Source organism: Anabrus simplex, chromosome 2 (assembly GCF_040414725.1).
Source record: "Anabrus simplex isolate iqAnaSimp1 chromosome 2, ASM4041472v1, whole genome shotgun sequence".
Lineage (NCBI taxonomy): Eukaryota > Metazoa > Arthropoda > Insecta > Orthoptera > Tettigoniidae > Anabrus > Anabrus simplex.
The window spans coordinates 753,952,248-753,966,792 of record NC_090266.1 but is presented as its reverse complement, the minus strand read 5'-3'; positions in this window follow the sequence as shown (position 1 = coordinate 753,966,792).

Here is a 14,545-nt window from a genome sequence, read left to right as displayed (position 1 = left end):
TGTTAAGGTGCCATCAATGAAGTACAGTCAAATTACTTTGGCATCCAAAATCCCACACCACACATTAACCGACCAGGGTCTCTGGTGTTCCACTTCTCGTAACGAACGTGTCGATTTACTTCACCATGATTTGTGAATGTACACTCGCCACTAAATAATACTACGTGAAGAAAGTTAATATTATTCCGCAATCTGTCCTGTGCCCACCTACAGAAAATTAGTTTATTCACAAAATCATCATCATTATGTAGTTTTTGATGTAATGACATGTGGTAGGGATGGAATTTATGCCATTTCAATATTCTGAGGACACTGCTTTTGGACATTCCCGTATTGGTAGGTAATGCGCGAGAACTGACATGAGCGACGTAATTCACTGCAGCTAGCACCGCAACTGTCTTATCGCCGTCCGTAGTGGTTCGTCTGCACTTCCTTTTCTTTGGATGGATACTGCCTTCTTCGATGAATTGTTTTATCACACGATAAAATGAAGCTCTTGATGTAGTTCTTCTATCAGGAAACCTTTCCACGTACACAAGAATAGACGGTTCACATCTCCCCAAGATTCCTCGTAAATGAGAATCATTTCCACTTTGTCTTGCTGAGAAAACTGGTCCATTTCAACCCACAGACAACTGCGTACGATTCAAATGTTAAACGACTTGCATGGAACTGATGGTTGTTACTCGGTGGTCACTAACTGTAGTAGGTACGTAGGCCCACTACCAGTGGATCCACCCGGACTCGCAGTCGGTTGCAAGTACAATAACGACAGATAGTAGGAAACCGTCCTACCGCGGTAAGTAAACAAAACAACGGACACAGTGTTTCATGTCCTCCTCGTCGTAGTGTTATGCTGGACTGTGTCGAATGAGTCCAACCATTCATTGCGCTCGTCGAACACATTCATGTAATTCGTTCATAATTTTCTTTGTTATGTTCGTTGGTGTACGAAATGTTGCAAAGTGATTTATTCAAAATTATTTAGTTTTGTATGAGGAATGTAAAAACAAAATAGAAAATGTTAGTTCCCATTTAAAAATCATTATGTGACCCTCAAATGACCATCCAAACGTTCTCCAAATAGATCACGACATATAGCATGTTCTTTCCCCTTTGATATCAAGCAACTTTTATTCCAGACAGTTCTTTATACAATACGTAGTTTTTGAGATATTGTACAGTCTCAACTTATGTGGTCAACCCTGTATATGATGTGAGTAAATAATTACAATCGCAGATAAGGCTTTTTGGGGATGATGTTATAATGAATGGAGTAATAAACACGATTCTGGTTCTAAGCGACTGCAAAATGATCTCGACAATTTTGTGAGTTGGACAGCAGAGAATTAATGGTATGATGATGCTAAATGGGTTAAAAAGTCAGGTTGTAAATTTCACGAAGGGGAAAAGTCCTCTGAGTTTTAATCGATGTGTTGAGGGAGTGGAAGTGCCTCGTGGGGATCACTGTAAGTACCGTACCTAGGTATTAACATTAGGAAATATCTTCATTGGGATAATCAAATTAACGGAATTTAAATAATCTCTTGGCATAGTTATGAGGCTATTCAAGAGTTGTAGGAAGGGTTTGAAGGAGAGGGCGTGTAAGTCTCTGGTAGGAAACCCCAATTATAACATGGTTACAGTGTACGGGAAACTCACCGGGTTTACTTCAATCGAATTCATCGCCCGTTCGACCTGGCTTTCTTTCAATAATAGGGGTTCCATAAGGAAGTGGCTTTGTCATTGGCTTCTCACTAAGGCGGGTGTGGTTCGTTATCCGGCCATTGCATACGGGATTTTTGAATGAAATGTCACGTCCCTGTAATTTGAATCCACGAAAATCGGGAGATCCCATGGCTATGATCACAATATCAATAGAATAGAATAGAATAGAATAGAATAGAATAGAATAGAATGCTCCCATCCCCTAGTTCCGGTTCGCCTGAAACTAGGGAAGAGCACTCTTTTATTGCAGTTCATTAAGTTTGATAAATGCATTACATTTTTTCTTATGATTATTTGACTATTACTACACTACATATAATTGACACTATCAATAGTCACGTATAACTACAAACTTTTTTTTTTGCTTCTTTTACCGAGCTCGATAGCTGCAGTCGCTTAATTGCGGTCAGTATCCAGTACTCGGGAGATAGTGGGTTCGAATCCCAGTGACGGCAGCCCTGAAGATGGTTTTCTGTGGTTTCCCATTTTCATACCAGGCAAATGCCGGGGCTGTACCTTAATTAAGGCCACGGCCACTTCCTGCCCACTCCTAGCCGTTTCCTCTCCATCGTCGCTATAAGACCTATCTGTGTCGGTGCGACGTAAAGCAAAAAAAAAAGTTTTGCTTCTTTTGAAACTTAAGAAAATTTAGCTTTATCCTCAGACAGGTTCCCCTAAGATATTGATTGACTGTTGTTCAAAGAGGCAAGGAAAAATTCAACGTGATTACTATGCCTAACTTCTCCAAGAAACTGAATTGAGTGGAGCCTAATATATACTGTATCGTGAATCATAACAGTAGACATAGGATATCAACAATCAACAGGAAAGGGCTAGGACTGGGAAGGAAGTGGCCGTGGCCTTAATTACGGTACAGCCCCAGCATTTGCCTGGTGTGAAAATGGGAAACCACGGAAAACCCATCTTCAGGGCTGCCGACAGTGGGGTTCGAACCCACTATCTCCCGAATACTGGATACTGGCCGCACTTAGGCGACTGCAGCTATCGAGTTCGGTATCTAAGATAGCTAACAACCTTGTTTCCATATCGAGGGCAACTGAACACAAAAGGTTAACCAGACAGATTCGATCAGAACTTAGGCAGTTAAACGAGATATTCAGCCGAACCCTTTTTATTCACAATCATTCCCTCTGGAAGAAGTACAACATGGGATGGGTTCTCTACAGAATGGTGAAGCAGCAGGATTTTATAGGATCCACCCAGAACTTCACAAGAACTGTGGTCCAACAAACAGATGGCGGCTTTCATCTTACTTCTGAAGTATACTCCAATCAGGACGTCCACCTCTGGTATTCAAGTAGACCAGGGCCTCTCAGGGTGCATGCGCCCGGCGCATGCACTGTGCACAGTGCAAAAGACGACTTCGCTTCGTTGATCAGAGTGCAGACCCCACTCCTCCATTTGGAGCAATAGCGCTGTCTCTCTCTTTCCCCACGACTATCTCGCTCGCTCCCCCTGTCTCCCTCTTCCTCACTTGCTCCGTAGCGCTCCAAATTCGAGCCGAGTTGAGCCTAATTGAGCCGAGCTTAGCCGAGTAGCCCAGAGACGAAGCGTTGGTCCAAGCCACGCCGAGCGGGACCGATCCACTGTGCACAGGAACTCTGCGCCGCTGTCTGCACGCGTGAGATTTTGGGCGTTTGAGAGGCCCTGAAGTAGACGAAAATTATAGCATTACTGAAGCCAGAAAATGATTCAAGCCTACCTAAAAGCTGCAGACCTACCGCTTTACTTTGTGTCACCTATAAACTGCTAGAAAGGCTTACACGTATTTAATAGGATGAATCCAGAACTTCTCAAGAACTGTGGTCCATCAACCAAACGATGGTTTTCCTCCTTCTTCTGGAGTATATTCCAGTCAGGACGTCTACCTCTGGTATTCAAATAGATGAAAATTATAGCACTATTGAAGCCAGGAAATGATTCAACCCTACCTAAAATCTGCAGACCTACCGCTTTATTTTGTGTCCCCTAAAAAGTGCTAGAAAGGCTTATACTGAACAGGATAGCTCGTGCAATTGAACTTCCCATTCCTGCAGAACAACCTGGATTTCTTCTGAAGCGAGACTGTTACGATGAAGTCCTTGCCTTAAATCCTTTCCTCGAGACTAGATTTGAGAAAAAATTAATAAATGGCTCTGTCTTTGTAGATATTTCAGCGACCTATGATACTGGCTGAAGAGAAGGACTTCGTCTTAAACTTATCAAGATAGTTCCATGCCAAAAAATAATACATTAGTGTCATTGACAACATACTGAGCTATTGGCTATTCCAGGTGTTCCCTGAAAGTGTCAGGTGCAGGTTCCATAAACTGAGTAATGACTACCGCAAGTTTCAGTCTTATCTCTTATTCATTTTAACCTGTATACTCGTGATTTATCCGGAATTGTATTCCGGAAATTCATCGATGCTGATAAAATAAATCTCACTGCCCCAATGCCACCTTCAATGAAGCAGAGGACATACTGGATGAAGACCTCCAGAAGATGAATGACTACTTCCGAAAATGACGACTCCAGCCAAGTTCATCTAAATCTGAAGTAGTCACGTTTTACCCCAACAATTTATAGGCAAGCCTAGGGTTCACAATAGAACTGTAAAATACGTAGGTGTGACTCGGGACAGATCCTTGACATACCGAAGTCACATTAAAAATTTAAGCTGGAAATTTAAAAAGCCGCAATAATTTATTGAGCAGGCTAACTGAGCATCATGGAGTGCTGGCGCTAACAACTTAAGAGCAATTCTCCGACTGAATACTACGCAGGCATGTGGTTGAACAGTTCACATTGCTAAAAGGTCGGCGTACAACTCCGGCAGACAATGTTTACAGTCTCTGGCACGCTGCTATCCACGTCATTCCAGTGGCTAACCATATTTAGCAACATTGCACCTCCTATATCAGGAGACAGTAAGCTCTTGTCCGATTACGGACCAGAATGATGATGAACGATGATCTTCCTATAGAGAGCGTGGGGAGGAACAGTGCTGCGCTCTGGCGCCAACTCGGGCGTTAGTTGATGTGACAGCTACCTATCTGCGGTGAAGGTGGATGCTCTGAAGAGTTTCTGTTAGTATATGACCGATCGTATCACGTCAGCTCAGCTGGGACAAGTATTTTAGGTTTCAAAATAAAACGCTACACAGTTTGAGAAGAAAAGCTTTCATTACAGCGCTGGAAAGGAATACGCCAATTGATGGAAACAATGGATTACTACTCCCTATTCTCGTGTTTGCTGCAAATATTTTGTCAGTGTCAACCCTGGATACAAGCCAACTCTGTACATGATGTCCAATACTAGTAACACAAGACAGGATGCAGCGGAGATAATTTCGGCGAAGTATGAAATAATAAAGCTGAGTCAAATTAAGCTAGAAGCAGAGGACTCCAACAATGCATGTTCTAATGTTTGCTTTTCTTCTAATGCAAGTACCCAGACAGACGGTGATGTGTTCAATGAACACAATGTAAGTATGTTCTTTTCCTCGTTAATAATTTTGTAAGCAGATAACGATAAACATTTGTCTCAAGAAGCTCTCCATTGTTCAGGAAGATTTAAAGGAAGCGAAGCGTGCATTAATTGGTTACAAATCTATCGAACAAAACGAACAGCATATGCTGATACTGGCGACATAAAACTACACAGCCGGAAAAAAGAAATTCAACATCCTCAAGGACTGTGTACAGAACACCAGGGTATATTACGTGTATACTGAGGGGTTTTTGCGTTAGGGATTCAGTTTTCACGGACATCGGCGATCAGATGGCGCTCAGTAGGGCTGTCCGTGCGCACTCAATTTTGACTGTGCAGGCAGTAACTGAGCTGAGGTTAGAGGTGAACAGTGTTTGCAACATTCATTCTAGGGTACAGCCATTGCCTGCCGACGAGTACGTGCTCCTGTTGAACACTGCAGCCATTTGAACGGGGTCGCACTGTGGGCCTGTGGGAAGCTGGATGGGCGTATCGACGGATTGCTGCACATGTTGGCACATGTCAGTGGTGTGTCACTGCTTTCAGTTGAACATTCCCACATCCGTAGACCAGGCTACGGACGTCCGCGTAGTAGAGACGCACGTCAAGATCGATGCATTGTGCGAGCAGCTTTGGCCGACCGAACATCATCCAGGAACGAAAGCCGGTCACAGGTTTCACCTGCTGTGTTAACAAGGACCATTGTGTATCGTCTGTTTGCAGCAGTATTACGATCACATGTGTCCTTGGCAAGGCTACCACTGACACAACGACACTTTCAAGCACGGCTACTTTGGTGTCGTGAAAGAGTTGACTGGAGAGAGACACGTCTTCAGTGACGAGAGTAGGTTCTAACTGTGTGCAAGTGATGGTCGTACACGTGTACAGCGTAGACCTGGCCAGCGGCCAATTCAAGAGTGCATTCGCCCACGACACCCAGGTCCCACCCCAGGCTTTATGGTCTGGGGGGGGGGGGAGGGGTATCAGTTACAACTCGCGTTCACAGTTGGTGTTTCTGCAAGGCAACGCAACCCGATCCCGCTACATTGCACAGGTTGTTGTTCCCGTGCTAGTGCTATTTCTTCGACAAGTAGGTGATGTGCTTTCTCAGCAGGACATTGCACGTCCACATACAGCTGCTGTGACGCAACGTGCTCTACGTGGTGTACAACAATTACCTTGGCCAGCGAGGTCACCGGATTTGTCCCAATTGAACACATATGGGACATGATAAAGCGGGACCTTACGCGTTCTCCAAACCCTGGAAGAACCATTGCCGAATTGCATCAACAGGTGCGAGATGCTTCGGACAATTTATCGCCATTCGGCACCTTTATGATTGTTTGCATGTGCGAATACAAGCCTGCATTACCGCCAGAGGGGTCCGCACTGTGTATTGGTGCGACTGTTTGGGCACCTTTTACTGTAACATGTGTGTTTCATTTGATCAGATTTTGTAATTTTGTACTCCTGCAATGATGAAGTAGCTGTCATATCGCTTTTGAACAAAATGATCTCGTCCTGGAGGATGTTGCATGTTCCTTTCACGCCAGTGTAGAACTATTCAAATTTTGTTTTCATTATTGCCCTCAATACATACGTATTTTGGAAAGTGTACTTGTATTATAGATTGGGATTAGACATTTATCTCCTCTATTTATTTTCAAAATTTTAGTGATAGTAACACTTACGCATACTGTTGATAGAGCAATGGGAGATAATGTTCAAAATATTTTTTTCCTAGGTTCGGAATGACATCAGACAAAGAATTCTTCATTTCTGTGTACCCCTATTGTACACTTGCGTTTGGGTAATAAACAAACAAATAAATAGCAGTCTGAGGATCTTAAAGATAAGACAGTCTACAATTATTATGTTAAAAATGGGCTTGTCCCTACATGAAAAAGAACATTTAAATTCTAAAAGATATTGGCCACCTGAATAAGCTACTAATCCATTTGGACTACAGCACAACCGTAGTTGATCCTCTTTAATGCAAAAACGTCAACTACGCTACAGCTGTTCACATTTCTGTACTCCTAGAATGCTATCTGTTCAATTTCTCCCGTATCTGGTTGCGATCTCTGCGTAATCAGCATTCGTCAATGTTTTAATTCCGTGGGCTTCTTGACTGACAGATATACGTAATTTTTTTCCTAATATGACTGTAGCTTAGTTTCAGGTACAATTTTATTATTGCCGTGCGGTTAGGGTCGCGAAGCTGTGAGCTTGCATTTAGGAGATGGTCGTTACCTTCCCAATCCTAGCTCTTTCCAATACTTGCGTCACCGACAACCTTGGATGCATGGGCGCCCATATGACAGTTTCTAGTGGGGGCCCTGAGCTGGGGGTACGTATTAATTCTAGTATTTTGGAAGATAAATGGCGATTTGTATTCTGCGGTAGAATAACCCACGGTATCCCCTGCCTGTTGGTGGTGGACGGTACTACCACTTTTACGTAATACTGACTTTTAAATCATTTTCTGGAAAGGAAAACACGTGACAACACTAGATTTTTGCCTTTCCCTGAGAGCTAGAGGGGGGCCGCGGCCCCACCTTGCTCCCGGGTATGGGCGCCCTTGCTTGGATGTGTAATAATAATAATAATAATAATAATAATAATAATAATAATAATAATAATAATAATAATAATAATGGTATTTGTTTTACGTCCCACTAACTACTCTTTTACGGTTTTCGGAGACGCCGAGGTGCCGGAATTTAGTCCCGCAGGAGTTCTTTTACGTGCCAGTAAATCTACGGACACGAGGCTGACGTATTTGAGCACCTTCGAACACCACCGGACTGAGCCAGGATCGAACCTGCCAAGTTGGGGGTCAGAAGGCCAGTGCCTTAACCGTCTTAGCCACTCAGCCCGGCTTGGATGTGTAAGTGCGATGTCAAACCACTAGCAAAACAAAAAGTATTGTTTCTGATTCATTGAAGTTACAACATTTTCGCAAGCCTCCAATTAGTTTCGTACAATAATTTAATGAAGTTTAGTATCTTAAACTATGTATTTAGGCCTAATTCATTATTTAAGTGATTGTTAAGTAAACAACCCTTGTTACTGTAATGGAACTTTGAAGTATACAAGTTGGAAAGTAACTGAAGTACCAAAATAACACAAGTAATAGATCTTGGGGAGAGGAATACAATGTCGCAAGTTTCAAGTCTGCAGATTACACCGTTACGTCATAATATCACAATTACATCAGTGACGTGAAGAGTTAATGGCTGGAAACGGAAGTTGATGGAGTGTACTAACACAGAGAAATAAGTGTCAGAACAAATGCTTATTGGTTATTTGTCATATATATCGATGGGTTCAGCGGCAAAAAAATAATGACTTGAATGGTAGCAGAGAACGTGTGACAACGCAACTACGATGAAGCGATTGGGCACAAGGTGGGTAGCCTCACTGGGAGGGGCGACCTGTGACGCAATGTTTACAATCCAGACAGACATGACTAGTTTTTAGCTAGTGGAACACACACTGCTTAGTGAGGGCACAGTTTATTTCGAGGGAATATTTGGACATGATTTTAATTTACGGTGAAGTCGGACAGAATGCTCGTACGCTGAACGATTTCCACAAAGAAGGGCTCCATACCGGTGCACGATGAAACAGTCACCATTGATTTGCATTCAGTGCTGTCGCACGGGTGTCAGATTCCCTATCAGTTGTTTACGTAGCCCTTTCTTAAATTATTTTAAAGAAGTTGAAAAGTTAACGAATATCTCCGTTGATAAATTATTCCAGTCCCTAATTCCTCTCACTATAAACGAGTATTTGCCCCAATTTGCCCTCTTGAATTCCAACTTTATCTTCTTTTTATGATCTTTCCCACGTTATAAATCATTCAATTAATTTCCACATATCTGCATTTAGTGCTGTCGCCCGGGTTGCAGACTGCCTAACAGCTGGTTACCTACTCTTTTCATAAATGACTTTAAAGAAGTTAGAAATTTATCGAATTTTCCCCTTTGTAAATGATTCCAATCCTTAATTTCTCTTCCTATAAACGAATATTTACCCCAGGCTGTCCTCTTGAATTCCAACTTTATCTTCATACTAGCAAGATACCCATGCTTCGCTACGGTATTCTACTGAAGTTTATAATTGAATGCTTAACATTTTATATAATTAAGTTTGCGATCTGACGGCAAAGTTCCTCCCATTCTTCAATCTTTGTTTCCAGTAATCAATTTCGTACTTCCAGGGCTAGCTCCAGGCATTCCGTCCGGTCAGTTGGGTCCCTAAATGTTTGCCAACTTTTCCTATAAGCATTTAAATATGGACAAATCCTTGAGAGGATCCGACGTGGTATAGTCTTGGGTGCCATGGCGGTACTGAATCCGCGGCCGGACTGCATTCGTAGTCATTACCCGGTCAGGACCCGTTCCCAGCGCGGTCCGCACATTTTCACGACGGTCCAGAAAATTATTATCATTATCAGTTGGGTGGGTGATATTAGTTGAATTTGGGTTATTATTATTATTATTATTATTATTATTATTATTATTATTATTATTATTATTATTATTATTATTATTATTATTATTATTATTGTTGTTGATGTTTTGGACCCCGCATCAAAATGCAAGACCGCTACTTGGCGGTAACTTACATCTGCTGCCATTGTCATCGCCGACAATGTGACCAGCACCATTGTCGCACGTAGGCAAGTGCACGGGATTTATGGCGATACGAATGATATACTTCCGTGCATTATTGACCTTATTATAGGGGTGCAAAATTGCACGGTCAATATCATTCCTATCGTTTATTTCAAACGTGTTTACATTTTTATTTTTATGCCAGGAGAATCTACTGTAATCTAACTTTAAGTTCTCCAAAGAAAAGATGGCTCTTGAAAACGAACCCAGGAAAGATTAAAACTTATCGGCTTATGATCAGAATCAAGTACATTATGAACAGTAAAATCAATTGATCCAAACTCCTTTTCCACCCCACCACTGTTAAGTTGATCCCCCCAAAGAAAGAAGGCGTGTTTTGTTATAATTAAAGGAGATTCCAAATACCAATGTTCACGTCAGTTACCTTCAGTTTTGAGATATAAGTTACTCCATAAAAATAATTCACTTTTTTCACTTCCTTTCACACTCCCCCTCCATTAAGGGAATTTTCCGGAACAAATACTTGTTTCTTTATTAGTAAAGGATCTTCAAAATACAATTATCACGACTGTAACATTTTCAGTTTTTGAGATATGTTTCCTCATAAAAGGAATTAAACTCCTTTTCACCCCCACCCCCCAAAATGACTTTCCCGGAAGAATGCGTTTTTCTTCGTTTTTAAAGGAAATCCAGATACCAATTTTCACGTCTGTAACATCTTTAGATTTTATTGGACATAAGTATCCTCATACAATTAAAGTTTCAAATCCTTCACCCCCCCCCCTTCATGGATTTTGCGAAATCAGAGTAATACGTGTTTATTTACTTTTCAAGCAGATTAAAATACAATTTTCACGTCTGCAACATCTTCATACAAATAATTCAAATAATTTTTCAATTCTACCCCACAGCCCCCCCCCTTTATGTGGATTTCCGAAAACAAGAAATACCTATTTCTTTATTTTTAAAGGAGTTTCCAAATACCAAATTTCGCGTCTGTAACATCTTCAGTTTATGAGATATCAGTATCCTAATAAAAAGAATTCAACCCTTTTCGGTCATTTTTACCCCCACACAAATGGTTTTCCCAAACACAAAACATACATGTTTGTTTATTTTAATAGGGATAAAAAATACCATTTTCACTTCTGCAACATGTTAAGTTTTTGAGATATACTTTAGACGTCCTCATTTTAAAATTTCACCCCCTTTTTAGTTCCCCTTAAGTGGAGTTTCCGAAAACAAACCACCTACGTTTCTTTACTTTTACAGGAGATTCCAAATACCAGTTCTTATGTCTGTAACATTTTACGTTTCTGAGATATACTGTAGATATAGTCATTCAAAAAATTCACCCCATGTGTCACTCCTGTTTAACACCCATTAATTGGATTTTCGGAAAACAAAAATACGTGTTTCTTAATTTTTGAAGGAGATTCCAAATACCAATTTTTAGGCTTGTAATATCTTCAGTTTCTGAGATATAAGTATCATCATTAAAGGCATTCAACCCCTTTTTCACCCTATTTCACCCCTATTAGTGGGATTTTCCGAATACAAAATAATACGCGTTTCTTCACTTTTAATAGAGATTCTAAATACAAATTTTTACATCTGTAAACTTCTAGAGCTTTGAGATATAGATACTCTCATTTTAAAAATTCGCCTCCCGTTTCACCCCCTTAACTACGGAATATCCAACAACCCTCCCTTAGCGGCACCTACATTGTAATATAAATGTGTCCTCAAAATTTCATTTCGTTATGTCCAGTAGTTTTGGCTCGGCGGTGATGAATCAGTCAGTCAGTCAGTCAGTCAGTCAGTCAGTCAGTCAGTCAGTCAGTCAGTCAGTCAGTCAGTCAGTCAGTCAGTCAGTCAGTCAGTCAGTCAGTCAGTCAGTCAGTCAGTCAGTCAGTCAGTCAGTCAGGACGTGTTTCTTTATTTTTAAAGGAGATTCCAAATACCAATTTTCAGGCCTGTAATATTTTCCGTTTCTGAGATATAAATGTCCTCATTAAAGGCATTCAACCCCTTTTACATCCCTCCTGGCTAAGGGAGGATTTTTGGAAATTCTGTAGCTTATGGGGTGAAAAGGGAGGTGAATTTTTAAAATGAGAGTATCTATATCTCAAAACTCTAAAAGTGTACAGATGTAAAAATTGGTATTGAGAATCTCCAGTCAGCAATTACCCGTGGCTTCGCTCGCGTGGATTTCATAACTTGATTAAAGTAATCGATTCTCGGCATTGTACTGGGACATTGTCAGAAATTTCCTAAAAAGTTCCCAAAAATTGAGTTTCATTTACCCCAGATATTCTTTGTAAACTATGTTTGTTTTATTACCCTTCACGCGATGTACTGTAGAACTTTACATGTAAGAAGCAGTCTTCTCTCAAGTCGAAAAAATAAATATATGTTTCTTTATTTTTAAAGGAGATTCCAAATACCAGTTTTCATGTATGTACGTCTGTAACACCTTCACTTTTTGAGATAAATGTGTACTCATTAAAATAACTCACTTCCTCTTTACTTCTTTCCACCCCTCTCCCGTCTTAAGTGGACTTTCCGAAAACAAAAAGTACGTGCTTCTTTATTTTGAAAAGAAATTCAAAATACCAACTTTCACGTCTGTAACAGCTCCAGTTTTTAAGATAAAGTATCTTCATAAACATATTTCAACTCCTTATTTACTTATTTTTAACTCCACACTCTTTACGTCGATTGTCCGAAGGAAACAAATGCGCGTTTCTTTATTTTTAAAGGAGATTCCAAATACTAATTTTCACGCCTTTAACATCTTTAGTTTTTGAGATATAAGTATCCTCATACAATGAATTCAACTAATTTTTCAATTCATTCACTCCCCTTAAGTGGATTTTCCGAAGACAAAATAACACGTGTTTCTTTACATTGAAAGATGATTCCAAATACAAATGTTCATGCATCTAACATCTTCAGTTTCTGAGATGTAAGTATCCTTATAAAAGGAATTCAACTCCTTTTTCACCTCAGCCCGTTAAGTTGACTCCCCCCCATCCGAAAAATGTGTGTTTATTTATTTTTAAAGGAGATTCCAAATATATATTTCACGTGTGTAAACTTAAGTTTTTGAGATATAAGTTTCTCCATAAAAAGAATTAAATATTTTCACTTCCTTTCACCCTCCACACGTAAGTGAATTTTCCGAAAACCAAAAATACTTGTATCTCTATTTATAAAGGAGCTTCCAAATGCCAATTATCACGACTGTAACATCTTCAGGTTTGAGATATATATGTATCCTCATCAAAATTAATTAAACTTCTTTTTCACCGCCCACACCCCAAGTTGATTTCGCCCCCCAAAAGCGTGTTTCTTTATTTTTAAAGGAGATTACAAATACTAATTTTCACGTCTGTAACCTTCAGTTCTGAGATATAAGTTTCTCCAGAAAAAGAATTAAATTTTTTCACTTTCTTTCACACTCCCCACTCAAGAGAATTTTCCAAAAACAAACAGTAAGTGTTTCTTTCAAAGAGCTTCCAAATACCAATTATCACGACTGTAACTTCTTCAGTTTTTGAGATATAAGTATCCTCATACCAAGAATTCAACAAATTTTTCAATTTATTCACCCCCCTTAAGTGGATTTTCCAAAGTCAAAAGATTACGTGTTTCTTTACTTTGAAAGAAAATTCAAAATACAAATTTTCATGTCTGTAAAATATTCATTTTTTGAGATATAAGTAGCCTCATGAAAATAATTCAGCTCCTTTTCACTCCACCTCCACCCGAAAAATGCGTGTTTCTTTATTTTTGAAGGAGATTCCAAATACCGACTGCCACTTCTGTAACCTTCAGTTTGGAGATATAAGTTTCTACAGAAAAAGACTTCAATTTTTTTCACTGCCTTTCACACATCCCACACAAGTAAATTTCCCAAAAACAAACGGTACACATTCCCTTAAAAGAGCTTCCAAATACCAATTTTCAGGACTGTAACTTGTTCAGTTTTTCAGATATATTTATCCTCGTAAAAAGAATTCAGGTCCGCCTCTGTGGTGTAGTGGTTAGTGTGATTAGCTCCCACCCCGGGAGGCCCGCGTTCGATTCCCGGCTCTGCCACGAAATTTGAAGAGTGGTACGAGGGCTGGAACGGCGTCTACTCAGCCTCGGGAGGTCAACTGAGTAGAGGGGTGTTCGATTCCCACCTCAGCCATCCTGGAAGTGGTTTTCCGTGGTTTCTCAATTCTCCTCCGGGAAAATGCCAGGGTGGTACGTAACTTAAGGCCACGGCCGCTTCCTTCCGTCTTCCTTGTCTTCCCTTTCAATCTCTCCATCCCCCGCAACGCCGCTGTTAAGCAGAGCAGGTGAGGCCGCCTGGGCGAGGTACTGGTCATCCTCCCCAGTTGTATCTCTGACCCAGAGCCTGAAGCTCCAGGACACTGCCCTTGAGGCGGTAGAGGTGGGATACCTCACTGAGTCCGAGGGAAAAACCAACCCTGGAGTGTAACAGATTAAGAAGGAAAATGAATTCATCTCCGTTTTCATCCCCCCCTACCAGGTTGACTGCCCCCCATGCGTGTTCTTTTTTGAAGGAGATTCCATATACCAGTTTTCACGTTAGTAACATTAGTAACAGTATATATATATATATATATATACACACACTAGCAAGATACCCGTGCTTCGCTACGGTATTA